General features: G+C 37.0%; 1 long non-coding RNA gene across 1 annotated transcript in view; it reads left to right on the top strand.

Moving 5' to 3' along the window:
• The window catches only part of LOC148123977 (uncharacterized), a 56,750-nt gene extending 33,409 nt beyond the window's left edge, over positions 1-23,341 (top strand). The window contains exons 2-3 of the long non-coding RNA XR_015740383.1: positions 22,593-22,702; positions 23,262-23,341. This is a non-coding gene — a long non-coding RNA (uncharacterized LOC148123977). The remainder of the gene's footprint in view (positions 1-22,592; positions 22,703-23,261) is intronic.
• Positions 23,342-23,722: the final 381 nt, after the last annotated feature.

Genomic DNA, 23,722 nt, shown 5'->3' with positions numbered 1-23,722 from the left:
GAAAGAGGATGAAAAGTTGGAAGAGAAAAAAAGGGACGTGGTGATACATGATAAATGCTTAAGTGAAATAGATCAAGAAACAAGCATGTGCTTTCCATGAAGCATCCATCAGCACCCGAACATCTGTACTTGATTCATGATGGGTTATTGTTCACATCATGAACAAATCATGGCTACTTTGCATGGACAGAGGTTTAAAATCTTTGCTAGAATACCAAGTGCATTGGAATTGATTTGAGAGGGCAAGGACAAAGGTCTAGCATGAGGATAATATATATCTAACTTTTTAAATGGAAAAGTTGATGCTGTTATGAAATGCTTTGGAGACATCTAAGGTTCATGCATAAAAGAGCCTATGAAGTTAATAGAAAAACAGGAAGAAGGATCAAAACAAGATGAAATTTAAAGAATCTAGACTTCAGTATTCCTTGTTACTTATGTCTTACATAACAATACTAAATATAATATATAATACTGTAGATAATATAATATTTGAGATGGTATTACAATAATAACATGAAAAAAATGTCAAGAAAAGCTACAGACACAGAAACATGACTAGGCCTAGTAGTTTGGTTCTTTTGATTGTATCGGGCAGCCATGCTGGAAGTTGTAGTCCAACACATATTAAGGGCAATAGGTTGGGAAGGCAGGTTTTGACTCTTGTTCAGGGGTTTGATCCGACAGGGTAAACTACCAGTTCAGTGATTTACGAGGTTCATTGATTTACGATGTGCTTCCCTGCATGCTGCGCGGGTGCCTGCAAATCGTCATCAGCCTGATGCCTGGACAGTTGAGCAGCGCTGCGTGCCTAGAAGCAGCCTGTGAAAAAGTAATTTTTTCCTGCTTTTTAAACTGCAGCTGTGCCTCGCACAGCAGCTGAAGTTGAAACGCAGGAAATAAAGGTCAGATAAGAGCCCAGGCGGGTAGATGGGCAAAAACATCAGCAGGCATAGAACCGGTTCTATGCCTGCTGCTCTTCAGAGCTACCGGTTCTACAGAAGTGGACAGAACCAGTAGAAACCCACCCCTGCTCTTGTTCTTTTTTGTGCCTGCTGCTAGTGGATAGTTATAGTTGATAATTGATATATTAATATAATAATTGATTTGGATCTCATCAAATTATCAACTGGATAGAAGAATTCCTGTCAAACAGACAACAAATGGTCAAAATTGGGAGCGTCCTATCAAATTCTGTACCTGTCAATAGTGGTGCCCCCAAGGCAGTATTCTAGGACCAACTCTCTTCATACTTTACACAAATGACCTCTGTGATCATATTAAGAGCAACTGCATTCTCTTCGCTGATGATGTAAAGCTATTCAACACCACAGAAAATACTACTATCCTCCAAAATGACCTCTACTATATATCAAAATGGTCAATCAAATAGCAACTTCAAATCACAACAAATAAATGCTCTGTCTTACATATTGGCAAAAAATATATCAGAAAATAAAATACAAGCTGAATAGCCAAGACCTTGTTGATGATCCAAACTCTGCCAAGGATCTTGGAGTACTCATCTCTAATGATCTAAGTGCTAGAGCCCAGAACTACATTACAGAGTTGTTAACCTAATCCTACGTAGCTTTTTCTCTGGTAATATCACACTACTAACTAGAGCATACAAAACATTTGCTAGACCTATACTTGAATACAGCTCATCAGTCTGGAACCCGCATCATGTATCTGATATTAACACAGTTGAGAAAGAGTTCTCTGCTCCTCTACCAATTGCAGAATACCTTATGCCACCACACTTGAAACTCTAGACCTAAAAATCTAGAACTACACCGCCTTCGGTCCTATCTAAGTATAGTATATAAAATCATACATTGCAATGTCCTACCTGTAAATGAATACTTCAGCTTCAACCATACAATACAAGAGCACACAACAGATACAAATTCAACGTTAACCGCACCAAACTTGATTGCAGGAAATACGACTTCAGCAACAGAGTGGTCAATGTTTGGAATACTCTACCTGACTCTGTTGTTTCTTCCCCAAACCCCAAAAACTTTAACCTTAGGCTGTCTACTATTGACTTCACCCCTTTTCTAAAAGACCTGTAGAGGGTGTGCATAAGTGCACCAACGTGCCTACCGACCCTGTCCTATTGTTTCTTTTTATTTTTCTTATATGTATCCATCTTATGCATTCTTAAATATGTTTATACTTATACCTGTTATCTAGTAAGTGATTGACAAATCAAATAAATAAAAAAATAAAATAAATGTTCAAAAAGTATTTGTCTATCAGCAGCTATACTTTAATAAGCAGGTTCCACAATTGTTTATTAATCAACAGATCAGATCCATCTATGGTATAGATATATCATGCAGAATGCATTCACAGAAATCCTTGTGATTATGGAATTCATTAGTATGTAAAACTTTTTGGTGGCCAAAAAAAGAAACAAGAGACTAGCCTTCAAATGATAGTTTAATCTGGGATGCACAAACTGAAGGGTCATCTTATACTTAACAGTGTCTCTCTCAACAAACTTAGTGTCTCAGCTGAGTAGGAAAAATAAGTGCCATTACACTAGCACCAAACTACACATCAGCAGTGGGGAACCTACAACCAGTGGGCTAAGGCCCATTTTTGTACTCTACGTAGTCTCTTCAACAACTTCTCTAAATATGCTATTGAATGTTGAGGTAGACTTACTGCAATTTTAAAACTAAAATCCCAGAGAAAGAATACACACAGAAAAAAAGACATTTTAACTGCAAGAGAGACAACAAATAGTGTTCAATTATACGATGGTTAAATCATGTATTTTTCTTCCAGGCAATGCTAGCTTTTTAAAGAGGAATTTTAATTTGAATGTATGTGACTGCAGTCAGAAGTCAATATGTAGATACAGTTGCTCAATCTAAAGAGGTTAAAAAAAGATGGGTTGGAAAGAAGACTAGTCAATCAATAGCAATTCCTTTATTTGTAAAGGAAAAGTAGATGAAAAGCAGGCAACAACAGCTAAAAGATCAGTTCCTTTAAATATCCCATTAATTATTAACTGAGTCTGAAAAGAACATTTAATTTTAAAGTTGGTGTTTTGTTTGTTCTTCCTTCTCTATCCCTTTTTCTTTTTGTATCATACATTTAAGACTATATTTCCATTTTGTTTTTATCATTATTGATTGAATTGACTGTTTGGAGAAAGGAGTAAAAGGATATCCAATCAATAAATGAGTCAGTTGGATTAGAATAACCCAAAACAACCAATGTTTTAGAAAATGTTTGCATGGAAAAGCTAAATCACAAATGTTTTTGTTTTCTGAAAGGAGATGTGGTAGATTTTCTAAAAAGGCTTTCCCAGCATGTAGATAGGAGATAAAGAAGAAACATTTTTTTCCTTAATGATAATGAAAATGAAGTTTACTGAAAATGATAAGTGGAAGATATATATAGTAGAGAATGGACATATTAAAAGGGTTGTCTTCAGGGGTGGGATTAAAATTTCTTAACAACCAGTTCTATGGGCATGGCCTAATTTGTGGGTATGGTTGGTGGTCATGTGACTGGGTGGGCGTGGCTTGCTGACTGGGCATGGCTAGGTGGTCATGTGACTGGACTGGGCATGGCTAAGTGGTCATGTGACTGAGGTGGGTGTGGCTTGTTGACTGTGTGTGGCTAGGTGGTCATGTGACCGGAGTGGGCATGGCTAGGTGCCATGTGACTGGGGTGGGCATGGCCATGTGACTGGCAAACCAAATATAAGTGGTCCTTGCTTAATGGACAGTTATGAGTGACCTCCACAAAGCTACTTGACCTATTTTTGGTGTGTATTGACAGTGATGCACGTACAGATATGCACACGCACACACATATGACCAGTTACAACATCCCACAGTCTTGTGACTGGAGTTGTCTGTTTTTTGCCAGTTTCCAAGGCCTGGGGAGGGCAGGGTGAGGCCCAGGCAGCTATGAGGAGCTATGGGGAGGGCAAGGCGAGGTGTGGGCAGCTAGGAGGAGCTATGGGGAGGGCAAGGTGAATCATGGGGGGAGGGCATGGGCAGCTACAAGGAGCTATGGGGAGGGCAGGGCGAGGCCCAGGCAGCTATGAGGAGCTACAGGGAGGGCAAGGAGAGGTGTGGGCAGCTAGGAGGAGCTACGGGGAGGGCTGCAGAGGGCTGGGCGAGGCCAACTCAACATCACTTCTTTGCCCTAATGACTAAGTATTAAAAAAAGATATATCAAAACAAAAGGTACTTTATTATGTCATGTCTTTAATGCTTAAATAATAAAAAGGTACACAAAACTATATTGTTACAACATTTTAAAATATTAATCAAAAACTATTACAAAACAGAACTTTACAAAAAACAATAAAACTTATTTAAAGTACTGCAAATTGCTTTTCTGTTATCTTCCTGAGTTACAGTTCTCTTGTGTTTAACACGAGCATCATCAGCTGTGTGATGCGCCCGTAACTACTTCTTTACTATAGGAACAGGGTCCCATTCTTGCAGAGGTAAGCCAATTAGACTGATGGTCAAGAGGTCTGTAATAATGGAAACTATAAGGTGTCTTCTGCCCTCTGAACATATTATGTTCATCTGCAAGAAGCCCCTTTCCACCTCTGCTGAACTGACTGCAATAGTTTTAATAAGATCTCTAGCCTTTTTAATGCTGCAAGGAATTGTATAATTTTTTGAACCTTTTAATAAATTTCTATGAAATTACAATAATCATTAATATTGATTTCATAATTGCAAATTTCACCAAGTGCAACCAACTGTTCTTCAGCTGCTCTCCATGGAACCACCACTTCTTCAATGTTCCAATAATCTGGCTCCAAATAATTTAGGAATTTTAATTGATCAGTGTCTTTAAATTGGCAGCCTGTTTTTAAATATTCGCAATCCATTAATCTTTTCTTCAAATTGGTTAACAATGCTTTCTATAAGTTTTTCATGAGGAAGTCCCATAAATTGATGATTTTGTATAAAATTTATATTTTTAAAGGTTTCTGAAATAATTAATTCATCAACCTTTTTTTCATATGCACCCTTTTCCTATATAAGCATTTCAAATTATCTAACTGATCTTATCACAAGTTTTTCAGCCTTTATAATGTCTATGTTTCTTGCTTGCAATGCATTAGAAAGAAGATTTTCAGTTAGCACATCACTCATCAAGGCCAAATCAGTGCGAAAATATGTGTTTTCAAGACGGGCAGCTATACCAGAGTATTTTTTTATTTGAACAGAAAAACTGATGTAGCACTGGATAAGCATGCCACACAGCTAGGGTTGATCTTAAACTACAAGCAGCCCATCTTGATCCAAAAACTCTACCAATTTTTATAATTTCAATCTCAAGCTGTTTGGAAAATTTGTTAAATTCAGTTAGGTTCTTATTTGATTGATGGAAAATAGAATATATTTTATCAATAAAAATTTGAAAATGATTGATTTGCTTTATTTCCCCAATAGAATCATCTAAAACAAGTTGCAGACAATGGTTTAAACAGTGCCATATTATAATATTTAGAAACTCTGGCTATATTAGTGTTTATCTCAGATTTGCTCCCAAGTATAACACTGGCTTCATCAACAAAAATATCAACAAAAACAAAATTCAGACATAAAAATATTATTAAAAATTATGGATTTTGTTTTTATGAATGATAAAAACAGTAGACCTACTGAAAACTTGCATGCATACATAAATGGAAACAAAATGTTACATTGCTGTTATATTTTGATATTTGAGAAACAAACATCAAGATGAATAGTAAAATAATTTTTATTTATGTATTTATTCATTCTTTAATATCTGTTTTGTTTTTATGTTTCATAAAAACCAAAACAGATACTAAAATAAATAAATACATAAATAAAAAAACCAACTTACTAAAAATGAGGCAGGCGACTTAGCTAGCCAGCTACGCCAGGGTCCTCCTCAGTCTTCTTCAAGCTTGCTGAGGCGAGGATGGCTGGCCAGCTAGCCCAGAAGTCAGCATTTGACTGGGCTGGTGGTGGCGGTGGCGGCAGGAGAAGGTAGGCAATTGGTGGGGCTTGCTGCCTTTGCCTCCTCACTCACCAATCAGTGGTGGGAAGGCAAGGCAGCAATGAAGGGCCACGGCGGGAGAGGGAAGATGGTGCCAGCCTAGCAAAGATGGCGGCCAGCCTAGCAAAGATGGCGGCTGCTGGGTGAGTGAGGCAGCATTGGCAAAGGTGGTCAGTGGCCTGGGAATTGGCACTCAACTGGGGCTGGTGGCAGCAGTGGCAGGAGGAGGTAGGGGACCAGTGGGTCTTGATGTTTTGCCTCCTCACTCACCAATTGATAGTGGGAAGGCAAGGGAGCAACAATGGAGGGCCACGGGAGAGGGGAGATGGTGGCAGGTGAGTCAGGGAGCATCGGCGAGGGCGGTGGGTGGCCCGGGAGTTGGCACTCGACTGGGGTTGGTGGCGGCAGGTAGGCAACTGGGTTGGAGGAGGTTGTACTTACCAATCCATGTCTTTGGTGGCCGGGGGAGGTGGTCCGGGCAAAGCAGGTGGTCTGCGCAAGGCAGGCAGGCAGTCCAGGCAAGGCAGACAGGTCTGAGAGGCAGGCCGGACAAGGCAAGTCTGGGAGGCATGCCAGGTGGATGAGGGCAGCTAGCAGCAGAGATGGCCGGGGTTTGCATCTTCTTGAATGAATAACTGGGTTGTGAAGGGAGGGGCGAGTGGGGGACAATGAGGCAAGGATTGTCATGCATGCATAAAGAATGTTGCACATGTGTAGTAAAAAAAACCCGGTTTTTGGAGCAGAGGAGTGACAGAGAGGGGCAGGGCCAGCCAGGGGTCTGTTTTACTGGTTCTTAGAACTACCGGTAATGTTAACAACCAGTTCTATAGAACTGGTGCGAACCAATAGAATCCCACCCCTGGTTGTCTTGTTGAGTAACTGAGATCAGGTAAATGCTAACTATAATAGTAAAATGGAACTTCAAAGAATAGAGATTCACGTATGAGGATGCCCAACTGCTGGAAGGCAGGAAGAGAACCCTAGTGTTTTTACAAATCCATAGCCTTTCCAGAATGATTAAGCATGGAAGAAACAAAGTGTTAAGCAGATATGGGATCACTTTTAGGACAGCTAATCAACTGATATTCTTATATTCACAAGAGAGACAAATCAATAAAACACTAATGCCAAACTACGTAGCTTATCCTGACTGATTTCAAGAAACAAAGCAAGATTCGGGCCTGGATGGTACTTGAACTACAAAGATACAAATGGGTTATTGGCAAAACTGAGAAGTAACAAAGAAAAATAAAAACAGAAAAAGATAAAAATGGCAAACTGTAACCACATTATTGCCAAGCAAAGTGTATGGCTGTATCCATGAAATCGCCAATCTGACCTGACTTAGACAAATGAAGAATTAGAATTTCCATCCTAATTTCCTTGCCCACATTGAAACCTGGATGTTTCTCAGGGTTCTTTTGAGCCCAGACTGGACATTGCAATTGGTATTTTTGCTCTGATGAAAGGTGATCTGGCAAAGAGAGCACTGAAATAGCCTTCTTCTCTGCCATTATCTTTGAGGGATGTAATAAAAGAGCCCCCTCCTTGTCAAACAACATTTTGACAAGTTTTAGCTACCTCACCCAGCTTGCTGAATGTTTGTAAACAATTGTTAGTGTAACATCATCTTGTTTTTATTTTACTGTGGCTTTTGAAATGCAGGCATCTGTTTGCAGAGATTTTACTTTAAATAAGCCCACTCAAATCTGGAAGCCAGTGTGAGGGACATGAAGTTGCAGGAAGGCCTAGTCTCACCTTGTGCTGTCCTTGAGGGAATGGATACTCAGTCATTCCTATCTTCTGCTCTAGCTTTATCCTCCTTTACTGAAAAGAAATGAGATATTCTTTATCAATATAAACTGGTCAGCATCACTTTGTGAAAGTTTTGTTGAAGGGCAGATTCTTTATGAGGCTATGAATGGCTCTGCAAATTGCCTTCAGAAGTAACACAGAGTGTTTCAGTCATCTGTAAAAGAATTGTTTACGGTTGCATATGGCAGTTATTATTTGGAATAATAAACCCTTGGAGAATCTGAACATTCATGGGCCAACAGATGGGTCAACTGCTTAGCAATTTAAAAAAGTAATTTATTTCAATCATCAGGACAGGGAGCAGGAAGATTGCTAATTTGTTTCCAAATATCCAACAAAACATCCTCTCTGACTGTGTCAGCCATTATGGAAATGCACACCTGTTCAGCTGGGTTCAGGACAGTTTGGATTTGGATCAGTTATCCCTGTTCTTCAGAGGGCGAATTGCTTCTGTTTGTTTTTCACCAATCTTAACTGTTAATTCTTTTTAAGACAAGTTAAGCTAATGACAGCCAAAAATATATTGCTAGACAAGATCACCTTCTTATGCCTGATGATTCAGAAAATTGCTACAACAAACAAGAATGATTCCCTAACAGTGAAAAGTCTTTGAATATGCTATTGGGCAATCATTCTCATATTGACTCACATTGTTATTAGCCCAGGAAAAAAAGCTCAAAATAACAACAACAACAACAACTCAACACAATTGAACTGTGTTGAGCTCAACACAGTTCAATTGTTCAATGGTGACATCAGAATGAAGTTTGGACTTGAAAAATGTGCTAGACTATCCATGCAGTGAGGACAAATGGAAAAAATAGAAGGAACAGAACTGGGAAATGGAAGCATTGTGAAAACATTAGCAAATTACAAATATCTAGGCATATTGAAAACAGATAATATTTTTAATGGAAAAGTCAAGTCAATGTGAAAGGAATACATCAGGAGGGTCTGCAAAATATTAAAATCAAAGCTGAATGCTGGAAACATAATTAAAGCCATTAATACATGGGTAGATCCAGAGATATGCTACCCAGCTGGAATCATCAACTGAACTGCGGTTGAACTGGAAAACCTGGATCTGAAAGCACATAAACTTTTGAATACGTACCACGCTTTACATACACGAAGTAACATCGACAGGTTATCCCTGCCAAGAAGAATAGGAGGCAGAGGACTATTGCAAATCCATCAAACTGTAGAAGAAGAAAAATGAAGTTTGAATGATTATGTTAACCAAAGTACAGAAAAATTGCTGCAGGCTGTGAAAATGGAGAACATTATAAAAACAACAGAAACAAAGACAGAATATACAGAAAAACAGCTTGATGACAGATTAAATGGATGGAAAACCAAAGCTTTGCATGGACAGCACTTGAAAAACATTCAAGGAAAATATGATAACAACTTGACATGGGCATGGCTTAAGAGAGGAACGATCAAGAAAGAAACAGACAGTTAAATACTTGCTGCTCAAGAACAAGCATTACAAACTAATGCCATGAAAATGAAGATACAAAAATCCACTGACAGTCCAAACTGCTGACTTTGCAATGACAAAGTTGAAATTGTTTCACACTTAATATGTGAGTGCAGCAAAATCCTGCAAAGTGACTATAAAGGTAGACATGATTAAGTTGCTAAATTAATCCACTGGTCATTGTGTAAAAAAATATGCCCTACCTGTAGTCATGGGAACATAAAGTGGAAAAAGTTGTCGAAAATGAGACAGTGAATACAGACAGATTGCCATTTGGAACACAACATGCCAATTGTCGAGGGCCAAAGCTTACAATTTATTGATATAGCTCTATCAGGAAACGCCAGAATCAAAGAAAAAGAACTGGAAAAGAATCATGAAATATAAATATCTGGCCATCAAAACTACATGGTCATGGATGAAACATTTAACAGTGATACCCATTGTCACTTGGTACCATGTCCAAGAATTTTACAAAACACATCAAGAAATGGCAGCTTCCTGAAATAACACCAGTGGAACTGCAAAAAAATGTGCTATTTGGAACATCATATATTTTAAAAAGCTACCTGGTTGACACCTATGATGCTGGAAGCAACCCATATCAATCATTAGCACCAGTCACTGGTATTTGTGATACATTTTTAAATGTTCAGTTGACTAAGTTTCGTGTTTAATGAATAAAAGAGATAATAATAATAAACCAGCTAAGTTTTAGCATTGTTTTATTTAAAAGCATTTATTACATTCTCAAAGCAGCATAGGGAAAATGTCAGAGAATGGCAGTCTTAAATTATGGGTCTGTAGTTTCTCAAATGGATTCAGAAAGACATCAGGCCAACTGCTGCATTATAGCAGTAGCTGAAATAATTCTAATTGTGTTATAAATTTAGATTATCAGAACTGTACTTCAAAAATCCAGATAGCCGTTAGATTGTAGCTGTCGTATCGGCCGATACGATCACAAAAGACGCGAGGCAGTGACTGGCTTTAGCTCTTTTTATTCAGGTTTTAAAATCTGCCGCCGGCTGGGTATGCGGCGGCTTATATTGAACTGGTGCCAGGCGCTGCGGCCAATGATAGCCGTTCGAATCGCCCGCGATCGGCTCGGCCAATCGCAGTCGATTCAGAACGGCCAATCAGTGCCGCGCGCTCAACCAATCCGTTTGCTGTGCGCTTGTCCAATCAGGATTGCAGGATTCCAAGAATGCTAATGTCCATACAGAACAGTAGCAAAAAAATGAAAACTTTTTTTTACTCCTGTATAGTGTTACCCAGAGTTTTGAATCCCATACATTATTGCCCTATAATGGGATCCATTGAGTCCAGCTAATGAGAGTCATTGACTTCACCAGAAATTGATATAAGCAGATATAAACTCCATGACCAGTCTTGGAACACCTTTCACTTGTCTTCATCTCTGTCACACATTTACAAAGTTGGAGATGATCAACTACATTATAAAAGCTATTTTGATTTTTTAAAAATTCCTTCCTGGCTGAGGTCATACTTGCTATCCCAACCCTTACCTCTATTTATTCAACAAACACTGGGAGCAGAGATGAAAAGTGCAGAATATGTGTAAAATACTGTATAATGTTGGAGGCAATATTCAGGCAGATCTTGCTCATAATATCAGATAAACAATTAATAGTTGAGTACAGTGCCAGCAGCTTTAGACTTAACAACATACTTTAGCTGATTTATAACTGTATAATTGTATCTTAACTAGGCTGCAACATTGAATTTATAAGCATGTATATGGATTTTTAAATGTAAGGATTCATTAAGCAATTCCTTTTGAATTCAGTATGGTTTACTTCCAAGTAAATCTGCATTATATGAAAACCATTTGTATTTATCTAGAAATAACTTTCATATTTAATAGTTTCATATTTCATAGATTCTTAGTACTGTAGATAGCTGTATGATTTTCTAAAATGGAATGAGACATAGCAGTCTTTTCCAGGTTGGTATTCCCTGTATATACATCTTTAACTGGTCTCAAAGTGCTTTTCATTCCAAAGAAAAAAGTTTAAGACATATTCTTTTGCACTGAGCCACAAGTAACAGGATTATTTTGCAGGTGAAAACTCAGCAGAAAAGAAAAGGCAACAATGTTATTATTTCCCAGCATTATTTCTCTAACTCACAAACAACTTTGCAATCTGCAGAATGAAAAAGAATGATATGAGGAAGAAAAATATTGAGAAAAGAGTGCCATTCAAAATTTAGAATTGTATATATAGGCTTCATTGGTTGTTAATTTCCTTTTTATGAGTGCCTAGAATTGAAGATGAATGTTAAGTAAAGTTCATTTATTCTGATATAGATTTTTAATGCAGATGACATTAGACTACAAGAACTGATTGTAAATACCTGGATGTTCACTAGATGTTCTGTACTAGAGACAGAGAAAATTCTAACTTTTATTGTATAAGATGTAACAATAAGATACCTTGAAAGTCTAGAGATATTTTTTAACTCTGGAATTTTGGAAGGTATGGTTTCACATCTCATAAGATATAATTCTGCAAAAGTATTTCTATTTTTAAAAGAATACCTTGGTTATTTTCATGCTGCAAGTTAAGTAATAACTGTTAAAATTCTTAAAACCAGTATTAACAATTATAAAATGAAAGGAAGTAAATGGGAGAAAGAAGACCAATTTGGTTGGTAGGACTAATATCCTACAAGATTTCCCATCAAAGATATGGTACTCAGTCATGCAGCTGAAATAAAAATCCTGTTGAAATTTAACATGTTTAACTTTATGAAACTGCTGCAAAGTAGGCTGCATGTAGTTCTTGGAGGAATGTTTTAAAAGAAGAAAATTTTTGTTCCCAGAGTTGAACTTTGGAGTTCTTGGTGCTCTGAGATTCATTGTTTGCTTGCAGATACTCCATTCCCAATCAGGTAACATCATCACAGAGCACCAAAAACTCCACAGAGTAGTCTACAAGATGGAGCCACTACAAAGAAGGCCTGCCAGATGTGACAAGAATAGGGAACTCTCAGAGATTCTATTTTTTTAAATGACCAGGCTGAATGGCAGATCAAGTTCTGGCAAAGTGTTGCCTCAGTTATTCTGATGCTGCATCATTTCAAGCTTTAAAATTAATTATCAGGGCTTTGGATCTGATCCAGAAATTTTAACAAAAAATTATTTGTCAGGAGCAAACATTTGAAACATTTATCCCTAGAAAGAAATCCAAAGCATGTTGGACTTTTAAAGGAAAATCTGTTTTTCAGATATTAGTTAACGATGGAAATTGACCTCCTGAGCCATCACAGATGTTTTATATTTTTTGTTTCTCAGTGTCACATTCCACCCCCCCCCCCAAATAGCAACGATGCTCCCATAGCAAACAAAATCAAGATATTTTATTTTCAACAACTGCATGTAGGTCAATAAATGGCTGCCCCCAAACTGAATATTGCTTTAGGCTTCTTTGTCTCTCAACAACACTCTTCAGAAGAAGACCAGAAACAGGGCATGTGGTTGAATGGATAGAATTGGAGACTTTAGGAAGAGGAATAGAGAAGATTTTGTGCTGGCAACAGGAAAATTCAGGGCTCAATTCACCCAAGTTGACTGTTTGGTGTTGACAGACAGAAATGACAGTAAAAATATTCCTGTTTTAAAATGTTTCTGAATGGAAATGTCTGAAGCATATTCAGCTTAATACGTGAACAATATTCACCAAAAGGTCTCATACTGTTAAGATTCATTTCACAATTTCAGCTCTGACCACAATAAAAAATAAGAGACTTGCCAAATATTTGACAGCTTAAAATTGGTTTGAGTTCCTCCTCCTCTGCCTCCTCCTCCTCTTACTACTACTAGTACTACTACTACTATTGATCCCTTCAGGTTGGTTCTAATGATGCAAGCTGATACATGTGCATGATTAAAAGTGTTTTACTGCATAAATCTCCATTGGTTGGATCTGTACAAATCTGTACAAAACATGCTCCATTTTTGACCTAGGAACCCTCCCTGCAGCCTCCAGGGAGCCAAAATCGGGCATGGAGTGGTGGTGGTGCTGCTGCTGTTCCCTCCCACTTCGTTTTGGGCCTAGGAAGCCTCCCTGCACTTATATGAGAGCCAGAACCAGGTATGTGGGGACTCTTGGGAGGGGCGGGATGGGCGGGGCCAGCTGGTCTTCAGAACATTGGTTCGCTGAACTGGATGTAAAATTAGCATCCAGTTCGCCTGAACCAGTCTGAATCGGTTGAATCCCACCCCTGATTATAGGGCAGTATAAGTGCTATTGCTCATTGCTAATGATAAAATCATTGCTAGGGATTTGTGTATATTTGTTCGTCTTCAAGTCTGTGTTGACTTCTGCCACCTGCCTGAATAAGTCCATGCAGTTTCTTGGCAATATTTTTTTGAACTTATGGTCTCCTGGTTTCTAACCTATCATCATACACTTTCTTCACTGTGGCACTTACTAAAATGCTGGAATTGCACAGAGAATTGAAAGCATAAGAAGAAACCTATTTCCAATATAAGGAAGTCCACTAACATTTTACAAACTATACATAGTTGCAGTAAAAACTGATAGAGTATTCAGCACATGTACAGTAAAGAAACAAAATTCTGATCCTGTTGTGATTACTCTGGTCCACAGGTATTTGAGCTAAGGCAGTAGGCTGGCATTCTGAATTGAAAATATGCATATAGTAATGGGATTTAACTCCTATTAAGTCAATAAATAAAATAAAATTCAGACAGAGTAAACTGCAATTTATCTGCCTCTCTTTTAAACATGCTGATTCAGAATTAAATCATAAATCATGCAGAAGTTCTACATCATGGGACCTTTAGAAATTTTGTTTAGGATGGCAAGAACATTTATAATTTTGTTTAGAACATTACTTTAAATGAGTTTGAAGAGTTAGCTATCCCATTACCTTCAATGTCCTTTATTTTAAAAATAACTCCGTTTGTACTCTTGTGTATTTTATAAATGGAAATTTCTCCTAGAGCTTGTTGGAAAGAATGATAACATTTAATATTTTTCAGTGTTGATTGGTTAATCTTCACTGCATTTTTCACAGTTTTTCCTTTCTGACCCAGTTTTCATTTTTTTTTTAAATGAGATGAAGTGCCACCATGAATATAATCTTCAGAGGTCTGAGGGCACAACTGGAAATGTACAATCTATGCAATTTTGACCTGAACAGCATGCAGGAAAAGATACCTTTAAAAATATAAATCCTATAGCCGTGATAGCAAACCTATGCCATACATGCTGGAAATAGCACATAGAGCCATCTTTCCAGGCACGCCAGCTGTCGGCCGTTGCTCTTCCAGGTTCTGGCGCTTGCATGTACACCAGCCAGTTGGTCTTCATGCATGTGGGAGCACCGGAAAGTGGAAGAGTAGCTCCCACATGCATGAGGAGGTAGTCAAAGAGACGATGGTGGTATTTGCGAAAAATGTTGACCATAATATAGACCTGGAAAATTGGAAGAGAATGTGGGGATCAAATTACAAACTAATTACATCCACAGCATACAAGGAAAATCAATACAAAATGTTCTACAGATGGCACCTTCTTCCCGCTAGATTGGCAAAAATGTTTAACTCAGACCCAAATTGTTGGAAATGTGGAAAAGAAAAAGGCACTTATTTTCATACCTGGTGGACATGCCAGGAAATGAAAAAATATTGGAATACAATTAGACAATGAGTAGAAGAAATCACGAATCAGAAAATTGAATTTAATCTGGAAACTTTTTTATTAGATATAATAACACAAAAATGCAATAAAACAGATAGATACATTATGTTACATATATTAACAGCTGCAAGGATTTTGTACGCAAAACTCTGGAAGGAAAAAAGGGTTCCACTGGAAGGCATGGTTATTAAAAAAATAATAGATTGTATAGAGATGGACAGGCTCACGATGAAAATAAAAGAGAAGATTCAATTTATTATAGGGCCTGGGATGCCTGCTATGAGTGGTTTAGAAATAAAAATAAAATAAAATGGCAATTAGGAAAAGAATGGGGGAATATGTAAATATACCATGGAGATGATTGAGATATAAGGATAAAAGATATTGATTTATAGTAAGAGTAAGATGCAATGGTAAAGGAATAAGTAAATACATACACTGAAAAATGTGAGGAAATGCAAAAGATGTCTTGATGTTGATAACAATGTATAAAGCTTTGTTTTATGTTTTTAAAATTTGGAAATTTAAAAAAATTATTTAAAAAAAAAAGGAAGAGCAGCTCCCCTGGTGTACATGCGTGCATCGGCCAGCTGGTTTTTGCACATGCGGGAGCATCAGCAACCAGAAAAGCAGATCCCCCAGAACGCATACACACGCTGGCCAGCTGGTCTTTGTGCATGCAGGTGCATTAGAAACTGGAAGACCAGGTGGCTGGCATGCATGCGTGCTCCGGGAAGCTAAGCTTCCGGTTTCCGGTGCTCTGCATGCGGCATCAAGGAGCTGCTCTTTTGGTTTTCGGCGCATGCTGAAAAGTGAGCCACCACTGTCCTATAGTGACAAACATAAGAGAGTAAAGGTTTTGCATTGATAAATAAGGTTTATTATTAAAACCCCTGCCTTTTGGTATCTGCTTCCTTTATATTTAACAGTGATTTGGGATTTTTTAAAACTAAATTGCCTGAGATTTCCACTTGTAAAATCACAATCCATGTCATTCCTTCTCTCTGAGCTTCTGCCTTGTTCTCCAGAGTTTTATTTGGTAAACTGGCATGAGAACACATGGAGTTATCATAATTTATGGCTTGAGTCTTTTACTAGATACGTGTAACTGACCCTGTGGCAAAATTGCTCAAGGCATATTTGTTTCTTTTCCAAGTATTTCTGTCTGAACTTTGATTTGAGTAGAGTTAGACTACTTGACCCCCTAGATTTGTTTCACTGAAATCTGACAGACCACTAATTGGTTCCATGGTTTGATGGTTCTGCAGCGGATATTCACTTTTCTTCCACAGCTGATTTCTTATTCTTTTTAAAAGAATATATTTCTATTGTTATTGGACCAGTGCTTGGGTAGGACAGGAGAAGAAAGGAAAAGATCAGAGGAACTTCCTTGCCAAAATAGGTGAAAGCTACCCAGGAGTTGCTGTAAGAGAAGGCTGAGCTCTGAAGAGATTACAACAAACTCTTAGCAGAAGCATCTCCAAAATCTGATTTAAATTTTTCAGTTAAGGCTGTGCTTTTTTTAATCATTAGATGCCCATAATGATTATGATTTAGATTTGGAGATATTCATAAAGAAACAACAGTGTTTTTGTTCATAAAATTAAATTAAAATACAATATCTATCTATCTATCTATCTATCTATCTATCTATCTATCTATCTATCTATCTATCTATCTATCTATCTATCTATTTTATTATTCATGTTACTTACCATATCATCTATCTTATCTATCATCTATTATCAATCTTAACTATCATCTATCTTATCATGTATCTATCATCTATCTATATCGATTTTATTATCTATGTTATATATCATATCACCTGTCTTATCTATCTATCTATTTATCTATCTATTTATCTATTATCTATCTGTATCTATCATCTATCTCAATTGTTGATGGAGATTAACATTATTTTTTATTTAGAAAGATCTTCTTTGACTTATACAAGCACACAATGCACATGTACAAACACGCACATACACATCAAAGTTTCTTATCATTCTTCCTCTAGCTTAATTCCAAAGCTGAAAACAAGATTAATTTGTACACACTGTGTCATATTCTTAAAAAGTAAGCTAAACTAACTGTTTGGCTGTGGTTTTTGTAATGTGGTGACCTGGATTCTTTCGTTTTACAGATGTGTGCTGTAAAATTAACTACCTCTATAAACCTGGAATAGCAGACATTAGCCATTTCTGTAACCAATGAACTCTTTCCAGGTTATTGTAGAGCTGTCTCATTTTCTGATTTCCTATGTTGTCGAAGTGTGATTGCAGAGAGGAGATGTGTGCAGCACAGCAAAATATAGCCAGGAGTTGCAAAGATCAAAATAAGGCATTAAATATCCTTTTCCTGTTTAGATAATTTTGACAAGCAAAATTTAACAGATAATGCAATCAGTGGTCATAACATTAAAATTATACACGAGGTTCAAAAGGGTAACCAGGTTTTCAAAATCTAACTTTGAAACCCAATAACTTTTGTAGAGCTTTAAGGAATAATTCATTTGCAGATTTAAGTAGTTCTTTGTTGTTGTTTATTTTAAGTTTCCTTATTGTAAAGAAACAAAGTCACATGGGGAAAATCTATCAAGTGTAACAATAGAAATAAAAACATGAGCATTAGTATTATTTCAACTGTTCTAAAACTATATAAACATTATTTTCATAATTATTAAATAAGAACCATTATTATCCCCTGAATGGAAGGACTGTAACTAAAATTATCTAATGAGTTAGTTGTAAAGGAAAGACTCAAATACCACGGAATCAGAATAGAGCTGGAAGGGACCTTGGAGGTCTTCTAGTCCACTCCCCTGCTCAAGCATGAGGGCCTATACTATTTCAGACAAGTGACTGTCCAGTCTCTTCTTAAAAATTTCCAGTGATAAAGCATCCACAACTTCTGAAGGCAAGCTGTTCCACTGGTTAATTGTCCTTACTCTTAGGAAGTTTCTCCATAATTCCGGGTTGCTTTTGTCCTTGTGTCAGATCCGTGTATCTGTCATTTCTTCAGTGGAAGAAGAAAAGGGCGGGGGAGCGGGGGGGGTTCAAATTTTTTAACAACTGGTTCTATGGGCGTGGTTTAGGTGGTGGGCATGGCTTGGTGGTCATGTGACTGGGTGGACATGGCTTGGTGGTCATGTCATTGGCTGGGCATGGCCAACTCAATATCACTCACATTGAGGCATGCATCTCCTCGCCTGGCCTCTCATGACTGTGGGGATGTTGCAACAGTTGTAAGTGTGCAAAATGGTCATAAGTCACTTTTTTCAGTGCCGTTGTAACTTTGAATGGTCAGTCCACACAAGCAAAGTACCAGCAAAAGAGAGGAAAAAAACTCCAGAGATGTTCCTGAGACAGGAAGTCTAGTCCTGCAAGAATGTAATAAGGGTTAACGGAGAGGCAGTTTCTGTAAGCAACACCAGAATGTTTCCTTCCTGCCTTCCTTACAGGATTAGGCCAGTAATTTCTTCTAACAACTGGTTCTCTGAACTGCTTAGAATGTTAACAACCGGTTCTAGCAAATAGGTGCGAACTAGTAGAATGCCACCCCTGGTGGGGAAACTGATAAAGAAATCCTGTCTTGATGTAACCTGAATATATTTAATCTTATATTGAATTTGTATAACCCACACATGATACAATGGAGGGAGAAAACCCAGATGACCGGAACCTATCACCTCTGAGAGGCATAGCCAGGAGATGAGAAGATCATAAAAATTCCACAGTGAGATGTGTCCTGGGAATCTCTGGAAAAGTTTATTCTAAAAAGGGGGTGGGGGGAAATTAGGTATGCCCTGGTAAAGTGTGAAAAAGATAGTTTCTACAGAAGGGGTGGGGTGGAATTAACATACTGGCTTTTGCTTCACTAAATACACATCAAGATAAGGGGAGGGGTTCTAAACTCCCTTATCTATCCCTGTATGCCTGAGGGACCTCAGACGCTGCTTTGAACTCCTACATGAATTGTCTCATCTCAATAAAGGATTTCTTTTGATACGTTTGGTTTTCAGAAGTTCATTCTTGTTAATTGAATGGGAAAAAGTTCTGTAGCTTGACACCTTGATTAGTTTCCATCCATCTTGTCCTGCTTCTAGTGCTTTGGAAAATAAATTGACTACTTCCTTTTTGTGGAAGCCTTTCAAATACTAGAATAATGCTATCATGCCCTCCCTGGTCCTTCTTTTCTCTAAACCAGCCAATCCCAAATCTTGCAATCATTCGTCATATGTTTTTGTATCCAGGGCTTTGATTATCTTAGTTGCTCTTCTTTGTACTTTTTCCAAAGTCTCAATTTTTTTTTCTTATGTAGTGACCAAAACTGGACGCAGTATTCCAGTATTCGTGTGGTCTTACTAAGGCTTTATAAAGCAATACTAATACTTCATGTGATTTTGATTCTGTTTATAAAATTAGAGATTATATTAGGTTTTTTGGGTTGCTGCCATGCATTGCTGACTTATGCTTAAGTGATCGTCCACAAATTTGATGAGTTCCCCTTCTATTTCCTCATCTAAATAATTTATAAAAATATTGAAGAGTATTGGTCCTAAGATGGAATCTTGTGGTATTCCGCTGTTTTCTTTCCTCCATGTAGATGTAGTATCATTAAGGATTACTTGTTTAGTATGGTTTGTCAGCTAGTTACAAATCCATCTGGTGGTGATGCTGTCTATCCCACATTTTTCTAGTTTATGAAGAAGTAGATTATGTTCTACTTTATAAAATGCCTTGTGGAAGATTAAGTATATGTCCACAGCATTTCACTGGTCTACTAATTTAGTTACTTTGCCAAAGAATGAAATAAGCTTGGTTTGGCATAATCTGTTTTTAACAAATCTGTGCTGGCTACTAGTTATAACTTATTTGTTTCTGAATGTTCATAGATCTGTTTTTAGATTATATTTTTCTAACATGTTCCAGGTATTAATGTTAGGCTGATTGGTCTGTAGTTTCCTGGGTCAGTCCTCCCCCACAAAGATGGGAACCACATCAGCTCTTTTCCAATCCTCTGGAAATTCCCCAGTGCTCCAGGATTTTTTAAAGTTATGGTACAATGGTTCTGAGATTACATCTGCCAGCTCCTTCAAAACTCTCACCTGATGTAATCCATCAGGTGATTTATATTCATCAAGGTCTTCTCCTTTCATACAATGAATATATTTTTATTTTACTCTATTGAGTTAGCAATAGCGCATCACCATTGTTTAATTTCTATTAATTTGTGGCTGAACTTAGACTAAATTGTAACAGAAACATTAAAAGAAATTATCCGAAGCAAGAAATTATTTGTTTAAGCCCATAAAAAAATAAAGAGTGATTCTGGGCCAGCAAGATAGGTAAAATTCCAGGGAGATACTCCTGTAGAGGTAAGCACTACTGTTCTTTTGAAATGTTAGTTAAACTAACACAAGGAATGCAAAATTGTTCATTACAGAAGTGTAATACTTATGGGATAGGTATGGATGTGGCTCTGCAATTTTTCGGATTGGTCTCTTTACATTGCAAAGGTATTTGTCTTAGAAGGCTCAGAGATTACTTTAATTGCATTGCTGTAATGTTTTGCTGTGACCTGGCTTGGCTCTTCATTAACTCGACAGGGTGATGCCATATTGGTTCTTGAAGCAATTTTAAAAGTAGATTTTATTTGAAGCATTGCTGAATTAAATGGAGGCTTAGGGACATGACCATCATGAGGATATATATACACACACAAACAAACACACAACATATAACAAAGAGAGAGACATATACACATGTGTGTGTATATAGATACATACACACATACATTTACAATATTTAATATACAGACTCATTATCTACTGTTGTTTTTTAAAAAGCTTTAGAAAGGTTCTTCTTGATCAGTCTGAGCTATTTTTCATGCCAGTGAAGATTCCCAATCATCCAGGTCATGGTTATCTCAAAGATATTTTTTCCAAAAAGCACCTGAACTTTCTTGGTTTTTTTTCTTTGAAAATTTCTCATTCTAGAAGTTTCTTCAATTCTAACTGTTAGTTAATCAGTCAGTTAATTGGTTAGAATTGTTAGTAAGTTCTAACAGAAGCTTCTTGGATGAGGAGCAAAATGTTCTCAAAGGAGAAAAACAAGAAAATCTAGTTGCCTTTTGGAAGAAGCACATTTGGGATAAACCCTTTCCCTAGTCAGAGCCCAACACTGGGTGCAATAAGATGTTGCTCCTAAACCTTATTATATGATAATCAGAGGCTTCTAAAACTTTGGTTTCAATATCTTATCAAGAAATCTTTTTCTCAAAACCCATGAATAGCAAAAAAGGCAAAAATCATCCAAGCATATTCATTTATGCTGAATGCAGTTGGGCATTATGTCTTCTGACATACTTCAATTTTAATAGCAAACATTTAACCTGTGGACAAAGAGCATTGCTTTTTCCTCAGAAATGTCACATTCCCCTCCTCCCCAGCTTGGGGTACATATTAGTGAATTACAGCTCACTGGAACATTACTCTCAACTTTAGTGCATTTGCCATCTGTTCCCCAGAGGAGATGACAGTTTTACACTCAGCATTACAGGCAATTGAAAACAGTAGTAGAATCCAATATATATCTAAGCTGCAGTAGTAGAATCCAATATATATCTAAGCTATTGATAAATAACTTTTTTTAAAAAAAATGTCCTTTGAGTTTTGAAGTTATTAAGCCATTATTCTCAGGAGCACAAATCTACATGCAGGAATCATGATGCATATAGATTCCATTCTGTACTGTGAAGTACTTTTATCTTGTAAAATAAAGGATTTCTAACAATGAATTGCCAATCAATGTCTATCCTTTTTGTCTCTTTGTTCTCAAAAGCATTCCACTCAGAACAAGGAAAGGTAAACCAGAGTCTCACTGATGGAACTCAAAGTACAAATTTACACAGTGGCCTGTTGAAAGATGAGTTATTGTCTTAAGATGAGTGTTTATAACAATAATATCCATCTCTAGGGATGCAGGAGAATTCTTCCTTTTAACTGCTGCAGTGGCGTTTGCTTTCATTTTCTTTTAGTTCAATAACTGTACAAATGCAATTTAGAAAACCTCCATTTTGGCACAAGAGAAAAATGGCATATATTGTGTGATTCTACATATTAAATCCATTCACTTTACAAAATTACAATTCAGATTATACAGTACCCAAAACTTTTGTTTGAAATAAAGATTATACCAAAGACTAGTGTTTTTATGTGCTGCTTACTAGCTTCCTACTTCCTTTATTGTTTTACTGTAATTAATTTTTTTTTAGTCAGATGAGCCATGGGTCCAGGTGAACATTTGCCTTGGCCTAAAATGACTGTAAGAAAAAGAAAAGCATTGAAAACATTTTGAGTTCCCACAACTACATGGGAAGCAGAGATGTTTCCTGAAATGGAAACAATATTTTTAAGGAAATAATTCTCAGAGACTTTTCCCATACAAAAAGCCAGTAAGAGTTAGCAACCAAAACCAGATGCATAATTAAGAAAAATAATACTTTTTGGAATCAAGGAGGGTCTTTTTTCCTCCTTTTCATTGTGACATTAATCACATTTTTTACCTTTCCAGCCCTATTCTTGGGAAGCAGGTTACACTAAGAGATAACAACTGAATGAAACTTCACTGCTAAGACTGGACTTGAACTGGATTCTCCCTGGTCTTAATCCTACATTACAATGGTAATAAGATAATAGGGTAGATTTTATATTTTTAATATTTTCATGTCATAACTGAATGTTAAATTTGAGCTTTGATATTACAAGCCATAACCATCTATATTCTTAATATGGTAATTAAGTTATAAATTATAAATCTACATATACTGTACTTATCCCCCAGAGTCTCCATATAAAACAAAGTCTCTGAAACTACAAATATATTCAAGCCTATTTATGATAACAACATGAGATTTTCCTGTACAAAGGGGGAAAAGCATTCTATTTTGTGGGTGCCTGGGCTAGGTTTTATGTGTAAGGGAAGCAAGAAGGAGGTAGAGAAACTGTCCACCCTCTGAACAAAATAGCTGTAGGGTGTTGGGCCTCCTGACCATCTCCTATTGTGACCCTGTACAACTGTTTAATAAACAATTTGGACTACAAAAAAGGGTTTACAACAATTAGCTGGCAACTAAGAAATAAAAAAATGCTGTTTGCTGATATCTAGCAGATTTTGACAATCCAGATCCAGGATCTTTTTTTATTTGTTTTATTTGTTTGTTTGTTTGTTTTGAAATGACAGGTAAAGGAATAAGGAGATTGGAAGACATATCCTTATATCTGTAGGCCCCAAAGCAGCTGCTTCTCCTCTTTCGCTATGTGTCACTTCAATATAGTAATAGCAAACTAGCCTTTGGTTTTCAACCCTTCCTTGTAAGTAACAATAAGTGTCTTTGAATTTTGTGCATTCCTGCTCTGGGAAAATTTACTTTAAAAAAAAAACTCTGTTTAAAGAAGAGCAATGGGGGTTCCATATATTGAGAGAGCTGATTTATAGTTCAGTATTTGAAATTATCAGATGACACAATATTTTTAATTCAAGATAGCAAATACTATCAAATATTTTAGAATTTTTTTTATTGCAGATTCCCACTTAACAAGTTATTGACCTCAAGAGTTCCAGAGGAAGAGGAAGAATATTGCACTGACATAACATTCAGTTGGAAGGAAATTTGGAGCAATGGAGCATTGTCTCCCAACATA

Source organism: Pseudonaja textilis, chromosome Z, assembly GCF_049901715.1.
Source record: "Pseudonaja textilis isolate UNSWEBS1 chromosome Z, rPseTex1.2, whole genome shotgun sequence".
Lineage (NCBI taxonomy): Eukaryota > Metazoa > Chordata > Lepidosauria > Squamata > Elapidae > Pseudonaja > Pseudonaja textilis.
This window is presented reverse-complemented; position numbering and strand designations above follow the sequence as displayed.